This window comes from Mustela putorius, unplaced genomic scaffold (genome assembly GCF_011764305.1).
Source record: "Mustela putorius furo isolate JIRA1106 unplaced genomic scaffold, ASM1176430v1.1 tig00003836_pilon_pilon_pilon, whole genome shotgun sequence".
Taxonomy (NCBI): Eukaryota; Metazoa; Chordata; class Mammalia; order Carnivora; family Mustelidae; genus Mustela; species Mustela putorius.
Window position 1 is genome coordinate 3,712,514 of NW_025421989.1, and position 23,662 is coordinate 3,736,175.

Genomic DNA, 23,662 nt, shown 5'->3' on the forward strand with positions numbered 1-23,662 from the left:
TACTGGGATTTATAGTAAGAAAAATTTATTTGATCGTCTTTCTTAGCATAGAGCTCCTAAAACCCTGGGAATTTACTAAGTGTTGACAGCAATGAAGGTGTTTTGGTTATGTTCTGAGGCAATTTTGAGCAAGTATCTAGGAAGGGAAGCTGGTAGCTAGCAGAGACACCTGTGTGATTGATTAGAAGTGGAACTTTCTGTCCTGGCTCTGACCTACCTACCTCGAACCCCAGAGAGGGGAGAAGAGCTGAAGCTTGGATCGGTCACCAGCCCCAATGATTTAATCAATCATGTCTGTGTAATGAGGAAGCCTCCATAAACACCCAAAAGAATGGGTTTCAGAGAGCTTACAGGTTGGTGAAGATGGGGAGAGCTTGGGGAGAGAGGAAGACCCGGAGAAACTATGAGCATGCCAGACCCTTTGTCCATATGTTACTGGGTTACTCCTGAGTTGTAGCCCTTAATAATAAACCTATAATGGAGAGAATAACATGTTTCTTTTTGAGTTCTGAGAATCAACTGCTTTCACAGATTAATAGAACCCAAGGAGAGCATCGTTGGAACCTCTGATCTATACAGCTTGTGGGTCAGAAGCACAAGTAACAGTGTGAACTTGCCATTGGCATGTGACGTGTAAGGTGGGCAGTCTTGCAGGACTGAGCCCTTACCCTGCGGGATCCGACCCTGTCTCCAGGTAGAACTGTAGGACACCCAGCTGCTGTCAGAGACCAGCATTATGGTGTGGGATACCCTCCCAAGCACAGACATCCTAATGGGTGGTCAGAATCCCCCTTACTAAAACATATGTTCTGCAATGATATCATCACATTAAGAAAGACATGCAGAAGAATTTTCTGTGTAATAGAAAAAAGTTGCATCCTCTCAGAGGCTGGTCAGCTCTGGACCACTGTGCAGGGAAGCTTTAGGCACAGAAGGATACCTTCCCAGAGTCGGATAACATTGGCTTCCTGCAGGCTCATTCTCTCCCCTTCTCAGCTGAACGGACAGTTGGAGGTAAGAGGTAGCCCAGTTCCTTACCTACGTGGTCTACTTAGCCAGGACTGGGCCTCACCCCACTTCAAAACTACGCATTTGAGAGTGCTGATCTGCATTGCCCTAGGCCTTCCTGAGAATCTCCTATGCACCATGCATTGTGCTTGGTCCGGGGAAAGTTTTCTACGTCCACTGCCAACTGCATATAAAGGACTATGTGAAGGTTCTTGTAAAGGGATAAGGGACAGGGCTGCTGTCCATTGTATTAACCATGCTTGCATGGGTTCAGTTACATTCTGCCCCACTCAAGTCCTAAAAGTTGCCTTTCTCCATTGTCCCACGTCATGGTTAAATAAATTCGTCTTGAGGGATTCCACAGACACCCCTGTTTCGGCAGTCGCTATAAAAAGGGAAAGAAGTAGGGCATGTAAAGGAACATGCTTAAGCGAAAGATCCTCAATCATCTACAAGTGAAATGTAGTTTGTTAATATTTACTACCACAGCATGCCAAGTAGGACATCCAACAACCTGCCAGAGAAAAACAAAACAGCCCCATTCCCTATGGATATTAATTACCCACTTCAAGGAAGCATGCTGAGTCAGAATTTTCTTGCTCTCAAATTCTCAAACACACCAAAAATGGAATCAATGAACTCCTTGGCTTTAACTTTACCCAATGCCCTTTGCTCAAAAGTTTAGTGAAGCAGAATGAAGTGACGATAATTGCATGCACTGAATCAAGTGCTCTTTCTTCTAGATGACAAAACAAGTGGACGGGGGCATGGCCACTCCAGTCTTTAAAGGGAGCCTGAGTCCTAACAGACTCAGCCGTCAGAATTATTGCTACAAGAGTTGAAGAGGAGGCATGGTAACAGGTGTATGTCTGCGGCACCATACATGCTGTATGGATGGTCGTCAAATCTCTCCTTGGTGCATGGAGACGTCACAGGTGACATTCCCGAGTGTTCCCAGACCCCACTCATGCATGAGTACCATGTTACAGGTAAAAAACACCAGCTCTATGTCTAAAAGACTGTAGAGGAGGCATTAATGGAATTCCTAACGTGAAAACACATATGCACACACATGTAGCTTATGTATATGTGCACGCATGTCTAGTACATGCATCATGTGTGCACATGTATCATATGCACATGTATGTGTGAGTGTGTTATGTGTGCATGCATAATTTATGTTATGTTAATGTTCATGACTGGTGAATGCAAGATGTTCTCCATGTGAAAACATGCATGTACATACCTTATCTATGTGTGTACATACATAATCCGTGTATCATTTGTGCACATGTATGTGTTATGTGCATGTGTGTACATGTATGTGTCATAGATGCATGTATGACTTATATTAATATTCATGACTGATTTGTGAATCCAATATGTTCTCCATGTGAAGACACGTATGCACACGTATCTTATGTATATGCATGTACATGTATAATACGCATATCATCTGTGCACACATGTATCATACACGTGTGTATGTGTACATGTGTGTATTATGTATGCATGCATAATTTATTTTATATTAATATTCATGACTGATTTGTGAATCCACGATGTTCTTCATGAATGGCCCTGCCGCCCTCCAAAGAATCAAGCCATGTCCTCAAGTATGGATGGGAAAACTCATGGTATACAGTCAAAGAAGAAATATGTTTGGCTTTCCAGGCCCTGTGCTCTGGGACAGTCATTTGATTTTGGCCCATCAGGTGTATAAGAGCCACAGACAATAAATAAATAAATGCCACAGTGTGGACTGGGTTCCAATAGAAATTTATAGAAACAGGTCACTTGCCCACAGTTATGGCTGACTCACCTTGTGCCTGCATATGTTTCAAGGTCATTTACTCAAAAGTTGAGTTTATTGATGTCCTCCAGAGAAGAACCAAATTGGGCATAAATAACTCATAAATAATGTAAAAGAATCTACATAAATAGATACAATTGCCCCTTTATTCTACTCTGAAATATATATTTCGGCAGAAAAGCAGCATTAAATTAGGGAGAAAAGCAACAAGTACTGTGTGGGTGCAAAGGAAACATTATGGCTTTAGAAAATCGTTGAAAGGAAAAGGATCAAGGAAAATCAAAGTATTTATATTGATCTTCAGTATTAGATATTATATTTTACAGATCACATATTTTTATGCCATAGGCCTATAATCACATTGCATATATTATATTTGTGTAAGTTTTACATCATTATATTTAAGTCTATATGCCAGTCCCTTTACCAAATGGATTGACAGAACTCCTCTGTGTCCCTCTGAATCACAAAACGTTTAATAGCAGATCTACTGGCATAATGAGCTCAGAAGTAGAGTATAAACAAACTATCTGAACATTCCAATTTATTCTTAGCCCCTACGCTAAGTCCTCATCATCAGGACCTGTGATGCACTCATAAATTCAGTTCCATAGAATCCTGAAATCCCTATTCATGGTTCATCTCTGCATCTCTATTTTTTTTTAAGATTTTTATTTATTTGCCAGAGAGAGAGCACAAGCAGGGGGAGCAGCAGAGGGGGAAGCAGGCTCCCCACTGAGCAAGGAGCCCAATGAGGGGCTCGATCCCAGGACCCCAGGATCGTGACCTGAGCCGAAGGCAGGCGCTTAACCCACTGAGCTACCCAGGCATCTCTCTGCATCTCTTCACTTAAGAATGAAAATTAGGACTCCAGGACAGGATGGAAGGAATTTCTCTTGATCAACGGTTTTGAATGGAACTAATAAGCCATCTTGGGAATAAAACCGAGGAATTTCGAAAGCCATCCCAGAAACGTATGAAAATCCACTGCAAAGAGCTTCCTTTCACAGACGTTACCAAAGCAGACAATGATCAGGCAACATAGAAAACATGATTCAAGGGGCATACGTTGAAATTTTCAAGTCTCAGAGAGGTTTCCTGAATGTTTTTCCTAGGAAGCTCATTGGTATCATTTATAATCACAGATGCCCCCCAGTGAAAGGGCAATGGATGCCCGTCTCTCTGTTCTCTACATTTCTCAGCAGCCTGGTCATCAAGAAAAGAGCTACTTAGCAGCAGACCTAGATCACAGCACCATTGCCCCATGCACCTGCCAGCCCCCTTGTAAATGACAGTGACTGCAAACGAAGACCCACGGAGCTCTCACTTCTCACGGACACATGTTGGGAATGCCCAAGCAGGAAAACTCCGTCATAAGCTTTGCATCTAGCCACGCCCTCGTCAGGATATAACACAGGAAGTTTTAGCTGGGGATGACCTCTCATCAAGGGTGAGCGCCAAGGACACCCTAATTCAGACAGGCTTCAATTTGGAATCAGTCCTCATCAAGGTCATCCCCAAGTGTAAGAACCACCGAGCATACCCTGATTCAGATGGGCACTTAGACAACCTCTTGCACACGCGCGCACGCGCACACACACACACACACACACACAGGTCCATAATGCATGGTGCTTTCAAATGCAAATTGAGCCCAAGTGACCATAGCCAAAACCCAAAAGGCCTTTCAAGATACAGAAGTCCTCATTCTGCTCTCCCGATGGCGCAATTTATATAATGTTCCCTCCGGGTTTCATTACGGGAGCTGTCACATTATGAGCTGTGACCGGTCCACAGCTCGGAGCGCGATGCCAGACCTATTACCACGGCTTCTCCTTGGAAGCGAGACAGCCTGATTGTATTAAGCAGAGTGCTCCTAGCACAGCGGCTACCAGAACGATTATGACCAAGCTGCATGGGGCTGCCATTCCAACACTGGACAGTGTGAGAAGGAAGACAAAGCATTCTAAGACTTCATGCCCCCCGGAGATAGCAATACTCCTCCAGACTGAAAAATGGAAATAAAAACAGGCAGGGAGAAATTAAAAAAAAAAAAAAAAAGGACTTTTTTTTTTTTTTTTTTAGAAAGCTACACAATTCATAAGACAAAGGAATTTACATAATGTACTGTTAATGATGATTTAGGTGTATGTGCTGATGAGAAATGTCTCTGTATGTTGAATGTCTTTGGTAAAATAACCTACACAAGCTCAAAATAGAAATCAACTTCCCATCTATAATCATCTTCCAAATCTGCATGTTGATAACAAAAGGGGGACAGCGTGAGTCTTTGTTAATTAAAAATAATCTTTGAAAAAAAAATAACTAGCACTTTTTTTATGGCAGGAAGTGAGGGCGGAGTTTGCAGATCCAGTTTCTTGGAAACAAGGATTTCATATAAAAACCATGACCTTGACAATCTTATAGAATTCAGAAATCCTACGGAAGTTTGTTACCGACATAGGAAAGATATGAAATTTCGTGGTCACGTCTAAGGAAGATGAAAGCCAATTGTGGTCTCAATGGTGGAAAATGTTTGGAAGCTTGGTCCACAGATGGATGAGAAAAATGGTATATAGTGGATATATGAATGATATAATCATAAATACTTTCTCAGCAGGGCTTGAATTGACAGCTGAGCCATGAAAAGACATAACCATTCACCTGAAACATATTAAAACACATCCTTTCTCCTATCTAAGCATGGGAAGGGACAGGTTCAGATTTCAAAGTGTGCACTGATTCCATGAACAAGTGCTCAGAACCAGAGATCATAGAAATATTCTACCCATGTTCTCTTCCTTGGGATCTGCTCTATTCCTGTTCTCCAGAGAGAGGCAAAGATCCCATGGTCTCAGTGGGTCCTTGGCGTGCATTAGAACCACACCTTTGATATTTTGGATCCCATTCTCAAGGGGCCACCATCATTCACCTGCCCTCATAGCTTGGGATGCTCTCTCTAGAAGAGAGTGGGTGTTCAGTGTCCCATGGGCTTGAGAGTCAATTTTGGAACGGTTTATACAGGTGACCAGAAAGCTGAGCCTCTCATTTGCATATACCTAATTAATAAGATATAGTCAGCCTTGTAGCTATTTGGAGGAAGAAGCAATTATTACAAAATCCTCAATTTCCAATGCATGCCATTAAAGCACTCCAAACGAGCTTCAAATCACCGCTTTGCACTTTGGTTCATTTCCAACAGATTGTGAGAAAGAAAACTATTTTTACTACAAAAGCAGTCAGAAAGCATTGCCAGGCTACAAATGCCTCAATAACGTAAGTAGGCAGAAGTCAACGATCACTTTTGATACTCACCATTACATTGTCCTTCTGAGAAGATGCCTTTAAAAATGCCTCCATGGACATATAGTTGCCATCTTTTCCATCTCAACACATCCGTTCCTATTAAGATAAAAATGACAAAGAGACGTTGGTGCACTCAATAAAAGAGATTGGTGAGCCCGCTTCAAAGCCAATGTTCTATTGCTCACATGACCTTTCTTACGGGTTGTTATAGGAACCAGCTGATAATGGCAGAAAGGGATTCTTAACTGGGTTCTCCTGACAGGACACCTGCACAGGTGTGGCTAACTGTAGAAGCCACGACCCGCCATGCTGGTCATCACGAGGCATGATGATTTTTAGAATCAATGGAGACAGATTAAGAATTCCAGTCTCGTCTGCATTCATTCCGGCTCTGTTCCATGTTTCTTGATGATGACAATCAATTTAGCGCATGTCTACGTGCGATCTAGCTTATTTATGAGTTTTAAATCCTTGCAAAACGCAGTTGGCCAAGAGAGCCCATTCGTGTTCTAGAAATCGTTTAGTTGGAAGAACAAAGCCTGAGTCTGCAGACATCGTGCTTTCCCCTACAGGCAATGGGTCAGGACGGGAAGACGTAACACTGGGCTCTTTCCTGGCTGCACTGTGAGAAAACTCGCATTCACTGCAGCAGTAATCTTCCCAGGATTGTCAAGCATTCTTCTTGTCATCTCAACATGACATCTTCTGTCTAGAAGCGTCTCACGCAACGCTGCCCCTTCTACTCACAACTGACGGTCACAACAAGGCAAGTGGGTCCTTGTGAGCTATTTGACAGAATACCAGCTTGCCACGGACACCATTTCAGAGTGCTAGGAAGGAGAGGGAGCGGAAAGAGAGACTACCTCATTTAATGCACTCCTCACGCTACCTCAATGCTTGAGGAGTCTTAGGACCAAGTAGATGAGGTCTTTGGGTTTCAAAGCTAACGAGCTAGCACATTATTAAATTGTCGGAAGGCAATTAGGATGCTTTTAAGGATGCTTTGATTACTTGTATCAACTAGCACAATTACTTATTACTAGGTGTTTCAGGAACAGTGTTGATTAAATATATTTTTGAAAACGAATTCGTACATCACGACAATCACAATGGCATTCACCATCCCTGACCCTTCTATAGCCGTGCTGGGTGGCTATCAGAACACCTATTTTATAGTTGGAAAACCAGTGTTCACATGCTAAGTCACGTGGCTCATAGGCTTTGTGGCGGAGGGAGGCAGAGCTGAGTCTCCCTGTACGTCCATGACCACCACACACTTAACCCAATCGAGCTGCCTCATCACTAAAAGAACGATCATAGCTAACATGTACATACTGGGTCAACATTTCACACATCATCTTCTCAAGAAGCATAGAAGGTAGGGAAGAGTATTATCACCATGAGCTGAAAAGGGGGAACCAGAAGGATATTAGGCAATGAGCCCAAGAGCACAGAGCCGCAAACGGAGGGCTGGACTCCAATGAGGTAGCCTGCTACCCAGGCTCAGGTGGGACAATGAACATCTTTTCTGTTTCACATCCTCAGCTTCCCCCCACCACCACCACACTGTGGGAATCTATAGCTGAAATGCTTTTCACCAGCAAAATGGGCTATTGGATATCCACAGCAATGAGATGCATGAGTCATGTAGGCAGTAGACGCTCACTGAACACCAGCTATCCCCACACTGTACCATTAATACTACAACTTGAAAACTGGCCCTATTTCTATTTCACTACGATCACAGGTCCTCTCTTGGCTCTCACCCATAAACAAGTCTTAAATACACAACTAGAAAGTTAACTATATATGCGGTTGAGGCAAGTTCTAGAAACATTAGTATGAATTATGTCTGACTGGCCGAATTTTTTTCTTTCTTGTGATGGGGACGAGACAAATGGTCCTTAATTATTATCTTGAGGTTGAGTTTTTGTTGGTTTCTTGCCTTATTTTGTTTGTTTTTAAGGTACGCAAGAGGACGGAATGATTCATCATATCGACTTGTGTTTTATTTTAAAATCTGATATTACTAAAATCTGATAGAACAAAATCAATGGTCCTATCCCATGGTCATCTAGTTGAGTGGAAGTCTCTGGAAAGAACTCTGTTCATCTGTATACCATAATACCGACCGGTATTCGAAGCTGGTACACCCTACATCAGGAATGCTTCTACCTGTCCTGCTTCCCCCGTCCCATCATCTCCCCCACCTCTCTTAATGGAGCCTACCCTCCCCCAATCTTATTGTATTATGTCTCCTGCTGTGCAAGGCCAAATACATTCCAAATATTTTTGGTTTCTTCATCAAGGATAACCCTTTAGGTGTGAACTCACAATGTAGCATTCTCCCAGACTGGTTTTTCTGTAAGAGATTGCCCAACACTGAGGAGTCTGAGACAGAGATGGGCCCATTAGGATATCCATCCAAGTTATGCCACTTTGGGACTGACCATTGAAAATCAAGGAAGGATACAAATCACCAACTGGCCCCCATGCAAATACGCCATTTTTCTCATCTGTTTTTGGCTTCATGATTCACCATGGGACATGTTGTGGGGAGCCTTACTTTGTGTATTTGAAGCTATATTATAAGATATAGTCATGTGTTGAATGTTAAAGAAGGTTAAAGAATAAACTCTCTAGATTAAAATATTACTTTTTTTAAGGTAAAAATACTTCTTGGTGTTGGTGAGGATGCAGAGAAAGGCGAACCCTCCTACATTGTTGGTAGGAATGCAAGCTGGTGCAGACACTCTGGAAAACATCATGGAGTTTCCTCAAAAAGTTGAAAATAGAGCTACCCTACAACCCAGCAATTGACTATTGGGTATTTACCCTAAAGATACAAATGTAGTGATCCAAAGGGGCATGTGCACCCCAATGTTTACAACAGCAATGTCCACTATCGCCAAACTATGGAAAAAACCTAGAAGTCCACCCACAGATGAATGGATTAAGAAGATGAGGGATATATACACAATGGAATACTATGCAGCCATCAAAAACAAAATGAAATTTTGACATTTGCAAAGACATGATTGGAACCAGAGGGTATTGTGCTAAGCGAAATAAGTCAGTAAGAGAAAGAGAACTATCATGTGATCTGTCTGGATATGAGAATTTGAGAAGCAAGGCAGGGGGTAATGGCGGGTAGGGAGAGAAACATGAAACAAGATGGGACCAGGGAGGGAGACAAACCATAAGAGACTCTCAATCTCACAAAACAAACGGAGGGTTGGTGGGGGGAGGGGGAGATGGGGTGGCTGGGTGATGGACACTGGGGAGGGTATGTGCTATGGTGAGTGCTGTGAAGTGTGTAAGCCTGATGATTCACAGACCTGTACCCTGGGGCTAATACTACATTATATGCTAATTTTTAAAAACCTATAATATTTGGGGAAAATGTATTAATAAAATATGCTTTGGGGATGCAATAATTGACTATGGAAAAAAAATATACTTGTGATTTTACTATTACATTTGGACTGCATGACCTATATCGAAGGTCTTAAAAGACAGAGAAGCATGACTACAAATTGCTGATTATTTTGGAAGTCACATTACACTTTATAACCTAAGGTTTGACACAGAAACTATACCCTATCACGCACTTACATTTGTAATGACTTGCTCTGTACTTAATATTTATTCCTTGATATAGAAAAGAATTTTTTTTTAAAGTTTTGTGGGTTTTTTCATTGTTTTGGTTTTTTTAGTCATGTCCACACTGAACATAAGACTTGAACCTACAACCCCAGGATTCAGAGTCACATAGCCTAGTGACTGAGCCCTAATTAAAGCAATATTTATGAGTCGCTAATATATTAACAATATGATACCTCATTAATATATTAGCAAATGTTGCGATAACATGATCATTTCATTTCAACAGAATCTTAGCCTGTAGATGGTACCTTCACCAAAGCATACAGACCTTTTGAGGAACAGGAGGCGTGGAATGGAGAATGATGAGCTCCACACTAAGACAATGCTTCAAGGAAGCCTCTCCATAAGCTTTCATCTTTACAACTGAAGATACGGAGCTTCGTGAAGACGTTCATAGCCATTCCCATTCACCCTGGGTAGTAGGTCAAGAGGATACCTAGAATACAAGAGAGAAAGATATAAATGCCTTCCTAAAAGATGGCATTCGTGGGCCTCCAAGAGGTCTTGGGCTTGCGTGGGCTTTCCAAGAGGGCACTGATACAATTGTATCCCTTTGTACCTAAGTAACTTGTAATAAATATTGTCTAGAACTCCAGTGACAAAGGAATAGAAAGTACCAGACTAAGTGAAGCTGACCACCCTAGGAAAGTCTTAGGAGCTGCAGAGAAGAGTGTCTAAAGAGAGGGGGTGAGAAGGGCCTTATTGGCCAGAGTAGAGCCTACAGAAAGCATGAGCAGGCAGCTGCATCAGGGCCCATGGGGTCCTCAAGAGGTCCACACCATGACTCAGCTCGGGACTCCCTAGGCCTCAGCAGCACCGTTATGAATGGCTGCACCAGGCTTGCACACACGTGTACAAAACCGGAGAAGAGAAACTCTTTTTTAAAACCTAAACATATATCAGGGTGCCTGGGTGGCTCAGTGGGTTAACGTCTCTGCCTTCGGCTCAGGTCATGATCTCAAGGTCCTGGGATCGAGCCCCACATCGGGCTCTCTGCTCAGCCGGGAGCCTGCTTCCCCTTCTGTGCCTGCCTCTCTGCCTACTTATGATCGCTGTCTGTCCAATAAATAAATAGTATCTTTAGAAAAAGAAAAAAATCCTAGGGTTATTCATTCTTTATTTAAATTTCTTTTGAGTTACAGTGACCTGATGAATTTCTGCAAGAAAGATGAGAGGAAATTTCATTTTGAGGGATTTCTTGGGTAGCTATTAAAAAAAGGAAAGAAAGAAAAGGCATGCTGACATAAGAAGAGAATGTATGTCTAGGTTTCGGGGGGGTCATCCTGGATATTTCTAGATGTGTATATAAATGTTCAAATTAACATAAGTAACCTAATTTATGTAACCCAAACTTTATCTCCCATCTCTCAAACAGAACAATCTTCCAAATTATATCCATTTTTGAAAAGATGCATATTTAATAAAACATCTGTTTCTGCCTTGGATTTGCTTTCAGCTTTATACAATGTTCAAACTGTTTAATTTTTAGCATTATCAAAGCCGAGTGAAAAACAACAGAGCGACAAATTTCCCTTCAGAATGTAAAAAGTGTTAACTTAAAATATATACTGTCAATTACAGTGCTACACAATTCTACTCCTCCCAAATCAACCCAAAATTCAGATGAACTCTCAAAGAATTCATTTCTTGCCCCACATGAGCTAGTTTTGACCCAAACCTTTACAACGAAATTAAAAAATACTTGAGTCATCTGTTCAGCAAGGAGTAGACACAAACAGCAGAGCCCGCAAATTTATGGCTTTCGTGTAAGACATAAAATAATTAAGCTCCAAAATCCTTAGCATCCCTAAAATTTATCACTCTCAATTCTATAGGCATGGGCTAGAATGGGAAATTGGAAGCCGTTCACTGATGCTGTCTTTAAAAAAAAAATACAGAAGAAAAATTGTAAAAGTCTAGGAACATGCATACTGGCAGAAAAAAAAAAAGATAAAAGCCTTCTAAAAATAAATCACATAAGTATATTGACTAATCCTCACATTTTCAGTTAATCATGCTCGTTTATAAGCTCGATAATTGAGGAAGAGCGATGTTCCCTTAGGGGGAAGACAAACTTGCCGCTACAACTACATTAAATAAAGGATCAAAGATGTCTTCTCATACTCTCTCTGGCTCGGCGACCTTTTTTCAAGAAACGGAGGTGGCCGGGTTCTTAACGCTTCTCCTCAACAGCAACCTTTGCTTTTCTCCTTCATTCAGTGAAAACCCACAGAGCGTCTGGCAACTACTCACTTCTCTCACAATCACCCAACCGGCGCCTCCTCTGAGCCGAACTCGCCGCAACACACGTGTTTAAGGGAAGGCAGGAAAACATTAAAATACACCTAGGTGGGCAAAAAACAAAATGCTTTCCAAGGTGACGGAGCTCCAAGAAGGACATCAACAGTGGGTTAAATACGGAGACAGGAGAGCACGTAACCCACGTTACGTGGGAAGAGAGAACATAGGAGAAGGGGAACCGGCAATGCCCTAAGTCGGTACATGCTTAGTTAGAGCACAAAAGTGTAAGACAACTGGTGTACCAGGAGGGTGGTAATCCCATAGTGCTGTGGGGTCCAGCTGGGGACGGGGACACCAGACTCGCTGTGTAAAGTCAAATAGGTCAATAAAGAGAATTTGGGGTTGAGTCTAAGGGTCACATGTAGCCATCCCTTGTAAAACATTTCAGAGCAAGAGGAAGGAAGGTCAAAGATAAATACTATAAAAAGCCTGCCTTATGATGCGCCTCTATTTTTAGGTATTTTACATGCTTCATGAACTTACTCGTCTTGCAAACACCTCTAGATGGAGGGACTCTCTTCATAACTCCCTTATGGGTAAGAAAACTGGAACATGAAAAAACCAACTTCAGGGGCGCCTGAGCGGAAGGGCGTCTGCCTTCAGCTCAGGTCATGATCCCAGAGTCCAGGGATCAAGCCCCGTGTCAGGCTCCCTGCTCAGTGGGAAGCCTGCTTCTCCCTGTCCCACGCCCCATACTTCTGTTCCCTCTATCGCTGTCTCTGTCAAATAAAAACAAAATCTTTAAAAAAACAAACAAACAAGAGAAAAAATGAACTTCCCATCGCGAGGAAATCAGACAGCCGGGCCCCTTTGGTAGAAAGTGATGAGCACTTTCTACCGGAGATGAGGGTCTCCATGCCAACGTTAGAGAAGAAAGAAAGTACGAGGCAATCTTAGCCTCATGTGATGGAGAAGGTACGCATATGTGTAAAATACTAGGGGAAAAAAAATGTATGGTTCTCTCTCCCTGCCTCTGGTTCCTGGCCCAGAGTTCCTAAAACCCTCGGGATTCCCTAAGTGATAACAGCACTAGGAACATCTTTATGCTAATACTTGGTCTCTGGCCATGGTTCCTCATATAGAGCTCCTAAACCCCTTGGAATTTCCTGGGTAACAGGAGTGTCTTTTGTTCTAACACTTGCTGGTCTCCCAGATAGCTTCAAAATGGGGGCTGGTCACCAGGAAAACCATGTCACCGTTGGAAGTTTGGAACTTCTAGCCCCGCTCCAACCTCTGGAAATATGAAGGGGCTGGAGACCGGGTTAAAGATTGGTCATGGGTACCTGATGATGTCTTCATCAAATATGAAAGGGACAGAGTTCAGGGAGGTTCTGGGGTTGGTGACCACACCCATGCCTGGGAGGGTGGCGCCCCCAACTCCAGGAGGACAGAAGCTCCCTTGCAAGACCCTCGCAGACCTCATCCTATGTATCTCTCCATCTGTATCAGTTATCGTTTCCTTTGTTATAAGATTAACTGGAAGACATCAAGGAGATGTTTCCCTGAGTTCTGTGAGCTGTTCTAGCAAACGATGCAACCCAAGGGGGGGGGGGTTGTAGGAACCTCTGATTTGTAGCTGATTAGAGCAAAGTTGTGAGTCACCTGGGGACCTACTGTTTGCAGTTGACATCTGCGGTTGAGATGGTCTTATGGGACTGAGCCCTTCACTGGTGGCAAATGCACTGACTGCAGTTAGTGTCCAATTGAACTGAATTGTAGGACAACCTCCAAGTGCCACAAAGAATGGCTCAGTGGGGGTAGCGGAGTCCCCATACATTTGGTGACAGGAAGTACTGAGTGTGTGAGTAAAGGAGGAACGCAGGAGTTGAGGAGTGCTTTTCCCAACCGATGTGGGAGGCAGAGTGAGAAGACCAGGAACAGGTTCAGTGAATCCCAGAGATACTCAGGGAGGAGAGGTCAGGACGGACTTGAGGGTGGCTGGTTCAGGAGATGGAAGACCATGTGTGCTTGGGGACAGTTTCTGGACAGTCCTCTGATGCAACCTATCGTTGAGGAAGGTGGAGCAGGGAGAGGTTTAGAAATAGCTGGGAGAGTGTGAACAACCCTATAGGATGGTAGTAAAGTAGAAGAAGTCAAGTGAGAACATGGCCGTGGACAGTAGAGACGTATCACAGTCAGGGCAATAAAGAGAGACCTGGAAACTGATTGACAGCAGGCAGACTGGACAGAGGGTGCAAACCACAGGATGAGGGCCTGAGTGCAGAGGATGCCTCCCCTGGGAAAACAAAATGCAGGAAACGGAGCAAGCTTGCCAAGAAAGACAAAGGGCAGAACCTGGACACACTGAACTGAGCTTTGGCAGAGCACACAGATGAAGTTGTCCAAAAAGAAGCAACTGTGAGAGCAGGAGGCGGCTTGAGAGAGAAGTCAGAGCAGAAAGTGGACCCACGTGGGGCTCCCAGGTGGAAGACACGGTTATATCACGAGCCGAGGCAGAGCTACGTGGGGCAGTCTGGAAGCTGGAGAAGTGGTCTGGGACTGAAGCAGGGGGAGCAGCCCAAAAGTTGAGTCAGAAAAGTTCATTAAAGGAATCGAAAGGCAGTAGGGGGGAACCAAAGGGGAGAACGTTCAGGAATTTAAGGAAGGATAAAGCCCCCATAAAGGAGGGACGATGAACATGTTAGAGGAACTCCAAGAAGAACGTTGGCTCTGCTAATGTGTCAGCACCTGTAGTGGTGCCCGTGGCAAGCCGCGGAGCCCAGGTGAGCTGTCAGATCAGAAAGCAGAAGAGATGTAGGAAGAAATAAAGAAATGTGTGTTATGACAAGTCCTTCCCTCAAGGTAGGACATGTCAGGACATAAGCAGGTTTACAGGCAGATGAGAACGATAGGGAAGGTCTTGATAATGAATATGGGAAGCCAGTTTCAGAAAGAAACACTATAAACCACAGAATGTGGAGGACTGAGAAGTGCATCTTTTCAAGTCCATCAGTTACCTGAAAACCACCAAGAACCACCTGTTCTCTGTGAGTCTCACAGATGTCTTTAGCATCTGGCAATGTTGACCAATGTTCTGAACCCTCACCCAAGTTCTGAACCCTCTCTCTTCCCTTAACAAAATGACCTGACATAAAACACCAGCCTCCACTGGCAACCCCATTGTTTGGCCCTCTGTGCAAGACAGAGCCATCAATACCATCTTCTGGGGCTTTGCGGGAGTATCATGAATTCCTCACCCTCTCCTGCCACTAGGTCTCAATTCACACTATTAACCTCATGGCCTCAACCTCCATCTCCATCACTACCAACCAACCACCTCCATCATATCTGCCTTAAAACTGACATCCTGTGAATGGTTCACATCAGGAAAAGCAACAGCAGGTCTCCACCAGAGCCGACGGAATAACATCTATTTGCTTTACCATTGGGTTCCACCATCTAGAATGCCCTGATGTCAATTTATTAGTCATCCAACACAACTACCTGAGCTTGAAATGACACTCAACCCATTCCCGTGTACCTGTGTAAATTATCACACGTCACATGCATGTATGTCCTCATTCGAGACGTGCCTTTATTCAACACTTGCTGCACACCTGGATCGACTCCCTACTTCCGTTGCTCTTCACACAAAACCCCATCCATTCTGAGACACAGATCATGAGGAACTTCTTTGTAAACGTTTCCTTGACAAACTGGCTTCCATGGTGGTCCTCAATGGTCCCAGCCTCCATGTACCAACACCCTCCAGCTGTCCCCTTCCAAACTGGTGCCAGGTGTGACCAACAGCATGCAGAACTTGAGATGAACCAACCTCCCAGTTCAAGGCAGAAAAGACCACAATTTGCATCTTAGGATCCCTCCCTCTCTGCCTGTCTCTCTCCTCCTCAACTCAAGGAAGTCAAACACCCAAGTGGTGTTCCTGGCCGTAGGGAGTGGCTCATGTGGCAAAGAACTAGGGCCTCCTGCTAAAGGAGGGACACGTAAGAGAGACTCTCCACCGCCTTTCTCAAATGTCCACCCCCGTCTCCAGCTGGAGTGCAGCATCACGCCAGACCCCTAACCAGAACCACCAAGCCATGTGGCTCTTGAATTCCTGAGTTCCAGAAAGACTATGAGATAATCAGTATTTTCAGCTTTAAGCAGTGTTTCAGAGGAACGTTTTAGGCAGTGATAGACAAATAACAAATTGTCCCAAGTGATCCCACTGCCAAATACGACTCTAGTGGAAAATAAGACTATCTTCCCAAGGTCGTGTTTTCATCGTCCTTATGGACTGTGTGGTGTACATGCCTTGGAGTAAAAGTATTTCATCGATCATTCTGTCTTCTCTCCTGCGATGGTGATCTCACCGGGATCGGGGGTTGAATCTTATCTGTGTTTCTGCGCCTTGCATTATCTAGTCTGGTGACCTTCTCAAAATAAGGTGTGCATATATGGTTATCCAAGGAATGAATGAGGGAGTGAATGAGTGAAGCTCTATTCATGGTTTCTTTATCTCTGAAGGCAAGGTAGCTGCATGTAGCCTGGAATTACAAGACCTTGTTTGAGACAGAATGTGCCCTTGGATCTCTGAAGTGGAAAACAATAGACTGCCTTCAAGTGATTTGAATTATGAGCCGAGCCTTTGGAAGCATGGGGGGATAAATAATATCCAGCATATCAATGAGTTTTTATGGAGGTTATTATTAATCTTTACATCCCGCACAGTGCACAGCACATGGTAGGTGCCCAATAAATAGGTACTGCTTAGAACTGACCGGGAATCTGAAAACAAAGACAATGTGTAAATCAGAAGCGCAAGACTCATGTCAAAACCAAACTACCAGACCCAGAGTTAGTGTGAAAGCCACCTTCCAAGTAGGAGGGACCGAAATAGTACATGAGCGTCACAAGTTAAACAGGTCGTTTGTGGAAATGTAACGTGAAAAGACCCAGAGGCAACAGTTCTCAGAGTGTGACCTCTCCTGGACCAGTAGCGGCGAGTTCACAGGTGCCATCTTGGATCCGCCAACTCAGAAATTCTGATGGGTGGAGCCCAGAAGTCCTGCAGGGGGTTCAGATAGTCAAGTTTGAGAAACGCTGCCCTAGATGATGGGCTTCAAAAGCGTAAGACTTAGGGTTCAGTGCCTTCTTTTGCTGAGAATCTTCCCAACGATATTATTCAAAGGGTGGGAATCTACTCTGAACCACGGATACATGGGCACAGGATGGAGGTTAAACCAAGAGGCCAGAAGCCGGCTCTGTCCCTCATTCACATCACAGGAGTCTTTCAGCACCCGCTCTGAATGCCACACTTTCAAGCTCCAAAATCTGTCTCCTCCCCACCATTTCCTCAGGTTGCTTTAACCCTCTCTCTACTGGAAGGTCTTAACTTCCCTTGGAAGACGTCCCATGAACCCAACCCTGAAGGAGCATCCCCTATGAGGAATCTCCATGTTCTCCCAGCCCCACAAACATTCACTGAGCCACTCTTCTTAAGGTAATGATGTCACATGGTCTTAATGTCATCATTTCTGGACCACAATGGACCACACACACCAAGAGGGAGCCGACGTGCCTTCCTTCCCCCACAGAAACCAGAAACATCCCAACATGCGCTCGTTGCTCAATGCATAAAACGTTCGGTAAAGTTTCAAAAGGATCTGACATTCACACCAACTGGGAGACAAAAGACATGCCTATGCCACCCTAGAAACGTTGAGAAATCGTTCTCACTCAACTGTTTACCATGCATGATTACACGTTGAAAATACGCTGGAGAAAACTCATGCCAGACTTGATCTTTCCTTAGAGCGAAACACAGAAGCAAGACAGAGGCAAAGAGGATGTGACAAATCATACCCACGTTGTCCATTGAATTTTAGCGCAGCATAGGTTTTTCTCCCATAAACGCTGCACCGTGCTTGAACGGCCAGACTTGGGATCACCTCGACGTGGTCCAGCACATCAGCACCCCGGACGCATACCAGACGTCCCCGTGTCTAGCCGCACAGCCCGTCTTCTCAACGCGCACGCACCCCTTCACCAGGTCACAATGAAGCTTATTCAGAAAGCGCACGGAGCGTGCGTATCCCTAATCAGGGCTGGAAATGAGCGGCATTCAAGTCAAGAGTCTTAATTACCATGATCGCGGCTCTGGAATCATGCAGAATGAGCTGGAGAGGACCTAGGGATGGTTCCAACCCACTCGTTTCACAATCGAGGAGTAGGAAACCCCAGCACGTCCCCGCAGAAGGCTGCAATTACACAGGGGGACCCGCCACCCTCTCCCCCACAACCATGCCCTGAACATGTGGGTGCCGGGATAGGATGCCGCGGCAGTGTCTCAGAAACGCTGAGGACACAGAGGGGACTCTGGAGGACAGATGTCTCTGCCGGACAGCGACAGAAAAGCCAGATGAGGCTCAGGAAAAAGCGAGGGGCTGGGCTGGGTTCTGCCCATCACCTGGCTCTACCCAGGCTGCTTCTCTTTGGGTCAGTCCTGCACACAGCCCTGCATCTTGGTGGGGCTCCTGGGGCTGCAGGAACTGAGGACCACACACTTGAGGTTTCATATATTCTCCCACCAAATGCCAAAACTCAAGGTGTTGGCAGGACCCCGCTGTTGTGAATGACCCGAGGAGCCTGCCTTCTCCCTGTAGGTCTGCAGTTTCGCTTTATTGTCCCAGCGTGGGTGCCTGTGTCTGCATATGCTGTGCCCCCCTCTGAGATGCACCGCAGTCACGGGATCAGGGCCCCCTTGCCTGACCTCTTCACGGCATCTGCAAAGAACCTCTTTCCAAATAAAGTCACATTGGGACATGCTGGGCATCAGGACCACATCCTGTTGTTTTGGGGGGGGGGGGACACAATGCCACCCACCATGCTTGGCTTATTTGCAAAATGACACGATTGGATTCGTGGTGTTTGTCCTTGAATGTCTGGTGTTAAACCTGGAGACAAACCAATGGGGAAAATTGTACGCCGTCTCTCTCTCTCTCTCTCTCTCTCACACACACACACGCAGATGTGGGAATTTGGAACTGGGGAACCAGAGCATTTGGATGACGGGCCGGATGGGTTTCCTTTCAACCAGGCGTGTTATCACCCCATAGAAACGACCTCACTGCTTCTGCGTATTTGCAGGAGGTTGAGGAATGAGGTCAGGCTGGGTGCTATTGGCGAAGTTCAGATTCACACACGTATCCGCTCAAATTGTCGGAGGCGGCGATTTGCATACATACATCAAACCCCGCACGGAACAGTTGCATAATCCATGGGTCTCCCCTCTTATACTTTTGCCAGAGCCGAGCGTATTTGCCTCTCTCCTTGGGCAACAAAAACTTAATTTAAATCTGTTCCATTGGTTAGCTTGAATATTTTAGTTTTTATGTTTTTTTTTTTTTTTTAAAGATTGTATTTGTTCACCAGAGAGAGGGCGAGGGGGCTCCACAAGCAGGGGCAGAGGTAGAGAGACTTGGAGAAGGAAACTCTCCATTGAGCCAGGAGCTCAATGACACGGTTGGTGCTTGATCCCAGGACCTGGAGACCACGACCTGAGCCGAAGCAGACGCCCAGCCATCTGAGTCCCCCAGATGCCCCTAGGATGAATATTTTAGCCACAGCATCAGAACTTCCAAAGTAGGGAGCCTGGGTGGCTCAGTGGGTTAAAGCCTCTGCCTTCAGCTCAGGTCATGATCTCGGGGTCCCAGGATCGAGTCTCGCATCAGGCTCTCTGCTCAGCGGGGAGCCTGCTTCCCCCCCCCCTCTCTCTCCACCTGCCTCTCTGCCTACTTGTGATCTTTGTCAAATAAATAAATAAAATCTTTTTAAAAAAAAAGAATTTCAAAAATATAAAGCAACATTTTAAAAACGGAGGCAAGGAAAAAGGTAGTCAGGACATTTAGGAACGATGAAATGCAGACCATGAAATGATGCTCGTCGTCGCAGCCAATATAAAAGCTAAAATATGCACAGGAAAAGACCAGCGCGACCTCCCCCATCTCCCCCCACCCCCACAGACACACAATGCGAGGTTACAGAATTAAATTGTTGATAACAGCCGTGTCTCTCGTTCAGACTTTCAGGAACCACGGAAGGCGAGCCCCTCCAATGAGGCCCATCACCACGCTGTCTTATGACAATCTGAATAGAAGTGACCGGTTTTACCCCGTCCTTGAATCGAAAGCGTGGTAAAATGTGCCTATTCCTCACAGGAGTTAAGAACCGTCACGCAAAGTCAGCTATTTTGAAATCCTTTGCGTCAAAGCTTGCGTCTGTGTCCGTCGGGGTTGCTGATCCTAATTCCAGACCTCGGAGACGCACAATACCCTCTCTTCAAAACACATTTTCCCGGATAAACTCATCTCGTCGTGACTCGCAGACTAGCGAAACTTCTTATTTTGTTAGAGAATCTGATTTTCATCGATGGCATTCCAGCTCGCAAGAGAGAACCCCGTGTTCAAGGAGTCTTACGTTTAATTTTCTGTTCCGCCCCTGGTTCACAGTTTGCACCGACATCTCAGGGGTCCTGCTCACTCACCAATCTGCGGGCATCTCCGGGACGGGAAATCACTCTGCCGGTCAAACGCTCAGCCACCGTCTTCCCCTGGACTGCATTTCCCTCTGCAACGAGGCTCGGCCCGATTTCAGATAAGCTAGTTGCGTGGCATTCTGCATTTTGCCCTGAAAGATGCTTATCGAGGATTCTTGATTCTTTTTTACTTTCTCTAAAGCTCTCCCTTACATACATCACTTCCAAATTCCTTTCCGATAACGCGTTTCATAGTGACTATGCCCGGACATCGGCCTGATGCTAGTGATGGCGGATACAATGCATGAAGTTGATTCTTGTTAGAACGCCACAGGGATGGTGTGGGTGCTGTCGCTCTTTGACCTGTTTGCCACCCCCCCTTGTTTTTCTGGCCATGCCCAGCACACCTACGGGGCCGCTAGGACCCCAAAGAGAATGAGGATATGGCCGACGCACACAGACTTCTTAACTTCAAGGGATTTTTAGTCCCCGGGGAACTCTAGCAACATCTGGAGATGTTTCTGGTGGTCACAGGTGGGAAGAGATTTGCTCCCAGCAGCGTGAGGCCTGCAAAGCATCTTACAAGGCACAGGGCGGTCACCTGCATCAAAGAATCCCCCACCCCTAATATCAACAGTGCCAAGGGCAGTGCATCTTGTATGTAAGGGAGATATAGTCCTATTACATATCTGAGCACATCCAATCGTGTCTTAAATAATACCCACCACCGGTCAGTTTGCAAACGTCTCTGAGGCATCGTTTTTGTAACCCATTGCGATGATCTTCTACTTCCTATCACTTAGGATCTCTAGTCTATGCTGTGGAAATTTGGATTTATTAAGGGCTCAGGCACACGTGTAGGTACACACACCAACAAAACGGACACAACTGCTACTTCTAGCAAGAGCCTTCCTTTGAAAGGTGGGTAGGACATTCCTTTTATTTTGTTTCCCAGGAGAAATATGTAGCATGTAGCGTTTTCCAATGTGCGACCATTTCTGCAAAGGGCCTGGAGGTCACTATCCTACTGAAGGAGGAGGTCATGTTACCAGCAGGGAGTAGAGTGGAAGTGACCAGGGGTCGGGAAAGAGGGGAAGATGAGGAGATGCTGGTCAGAGGGTCCCAACTTCCAGGAGAAAAGTGGATAATTATGGAAATCTACTGCTCGACAGTGAACACTAACAGACTAGATGCTTGAAAACTGTGGAGAGTACATCTTAACTATGTCCACCAAACACGAAGGGTCAATGAGTGACCCAAGGGAGGTGTTTGCGAAAGGTGGTCATGATGTTACGTATAAATATATCCAAGTAACGGGTACACCTTACAGTTATGCCAATGTTATATGCCAATTGTATCTCCATAAAGCTGTGGGGGAATCGCATTGCAACAAAGCAAAAGGAACCAGAAATTGTCTTTGTTAATCTTCCTTTGGTCCCTAAGCTGTCTTGAGATCGGGACACCCTTATATTAGCATGGGAACCATGGCCATGTGTATGGTGGGCTTGGAAACCAGTGGCTTCAGTGTGGGACACAGCACGGCATTCCCTCGAATGTGAAAAACAAAATGAACATAAAATCTAGCCATTCTGTTTTTGGGAATACATGCAAAAAGAAAAAAAATCCCTCAAGGGGGCGCCTGGGTGGCTCAGTGGGTTAAGCTTCTGCCTTCGGCTCAGGTCATGATTCCAGGGTCCTGGGATTGAGCCCTGCATTGCGCTCTCTGCTCAGCGGGGAGCCTGCTTCCCTTCCTCTCTCTCTGCCTACTTGTGATCTGTCTGTCAAATAAATTTAAATTTTTTTTTTAAAAATTAAAAAAAAAGATTCAGAAAACTACCTGCCGAAATACACATCAGCGTAGGAACCATGGCCAACGCGGACCGTACTAGGTTACGTTATTACTCTTTGCCTTTTGTGTTCGCTAAGAGAATACAGCACATGGGCTTCTACCAAAATGACCTAATCTGGTTGACTGACTGGGCAAAGGGGAGAGAATTAGAGATGGGTAAAGGGGGGGAAATCGTTGAATAATGGAACAAAGTCTGTCTTCCATCCTCTTTCTCATTGTGTGTTGTCCGCCTGGTGTATAGGCTGGGAACAGAGCACAGGAGATGCAGGGCAGCCGCAGAGCTCCCCATACACACACACAGACACACAGACACACAGACACACAGACACCGCTGGCCATGTTCCTGCAGCTTTCCCCCGTGAGGGGAGCACATCCTCAGGCCACGCAGGCTCCCCCTCTTACGGAGTCGATAACGGAGACCGAAGATCCCGGAGAACGTCCATGTTCTTCTAAAAAGGACCTGAGTACTTCGTTTCGCTGGTGCCCTAATCTACCTCCCTGTAGGTTATGCCGAAAGAACCCTTTCTTCAAGGAGACTCGGCAATGAAGAAGAAAGGATGGAGGGTAGGCGTACAGACGGGTGGAAATAAATTCAAAACGCAAATCAGCGTAGCGTCATGCGTAGCCCCGTGTGAGCTCGCAAGATCTTAAAATGCGAATTTTTACTTTAATGGCTTGGAAGCGGATGATTATAGTTTGAGGTGTTATAAAGATACAATACAATGGCTATTTTTTTAAAGGGTCTTATACCTTATAGCTATATATATATATATATATATATTTAAAGGGTCTTATATACAAATGGCTATCAGACATATGAAAAAATGTTCATCATCACTACCCATCAGGGAGATTCAAATTAAAACCACATTGACATACCACCTTACACCAGTTAGAATGGCCAAAGTTAGCAAGACAGGAAACAACATGTGTTGGAGAGGATGTGGAGAAAGGGGAACCCTCTTCCACTGTTGGTGGGAATGCAAGTTGGTGCAGCCTCTTGGAGAACAGTGTGGAGATTCCTCAAGAAATTAAAAATAGAGCTTCCCTATGACCCTGCCATTGCACTCCTGGGTATTTACCCCAAAGATACAGATTTCGTGAAAAGAAGGGCCATCTGTACCCCAATGTTTATAGCAGCAATGGCCACGGTCACCAAACTGTGGAAAGAACCAAGATGCCCTTCAAAGGACGAATGGATATGGAAGATGTGGTCCACATACACTATGGAGTATGATGCCTC

General features: G+C 45.0%; 1 protein-coding gene across 6 annotated transcripts in view; it reads right to left on the bottom strand.

Moving 5' to 3' along the window:
- NLGN4X (neuroligin 4 X-linked) overlaps positions 1-23,662 on the bottom strand; it is a 296,820-nt gene that overhangs the window by 253,346 nt on the left and 19,812 nt on the right. For all 6 annotated transcript variants that reach the window (XM_013064453.2, XM_004768293.3, XM_045089266.1 and 3 more), the window contains exons 2-3: positions 10,062-10,229; positions 6,137-6,223 (exon numbers count right to left, since the gene is read on the bottom strand). The gene's annotated coding sequence lies outside the window, so the exon portion shown is untranslated. The remainder of the gene's footprint in view (positions 1-6,136; positions 6,224-10,061; positions 10,230-23,662) is intronic.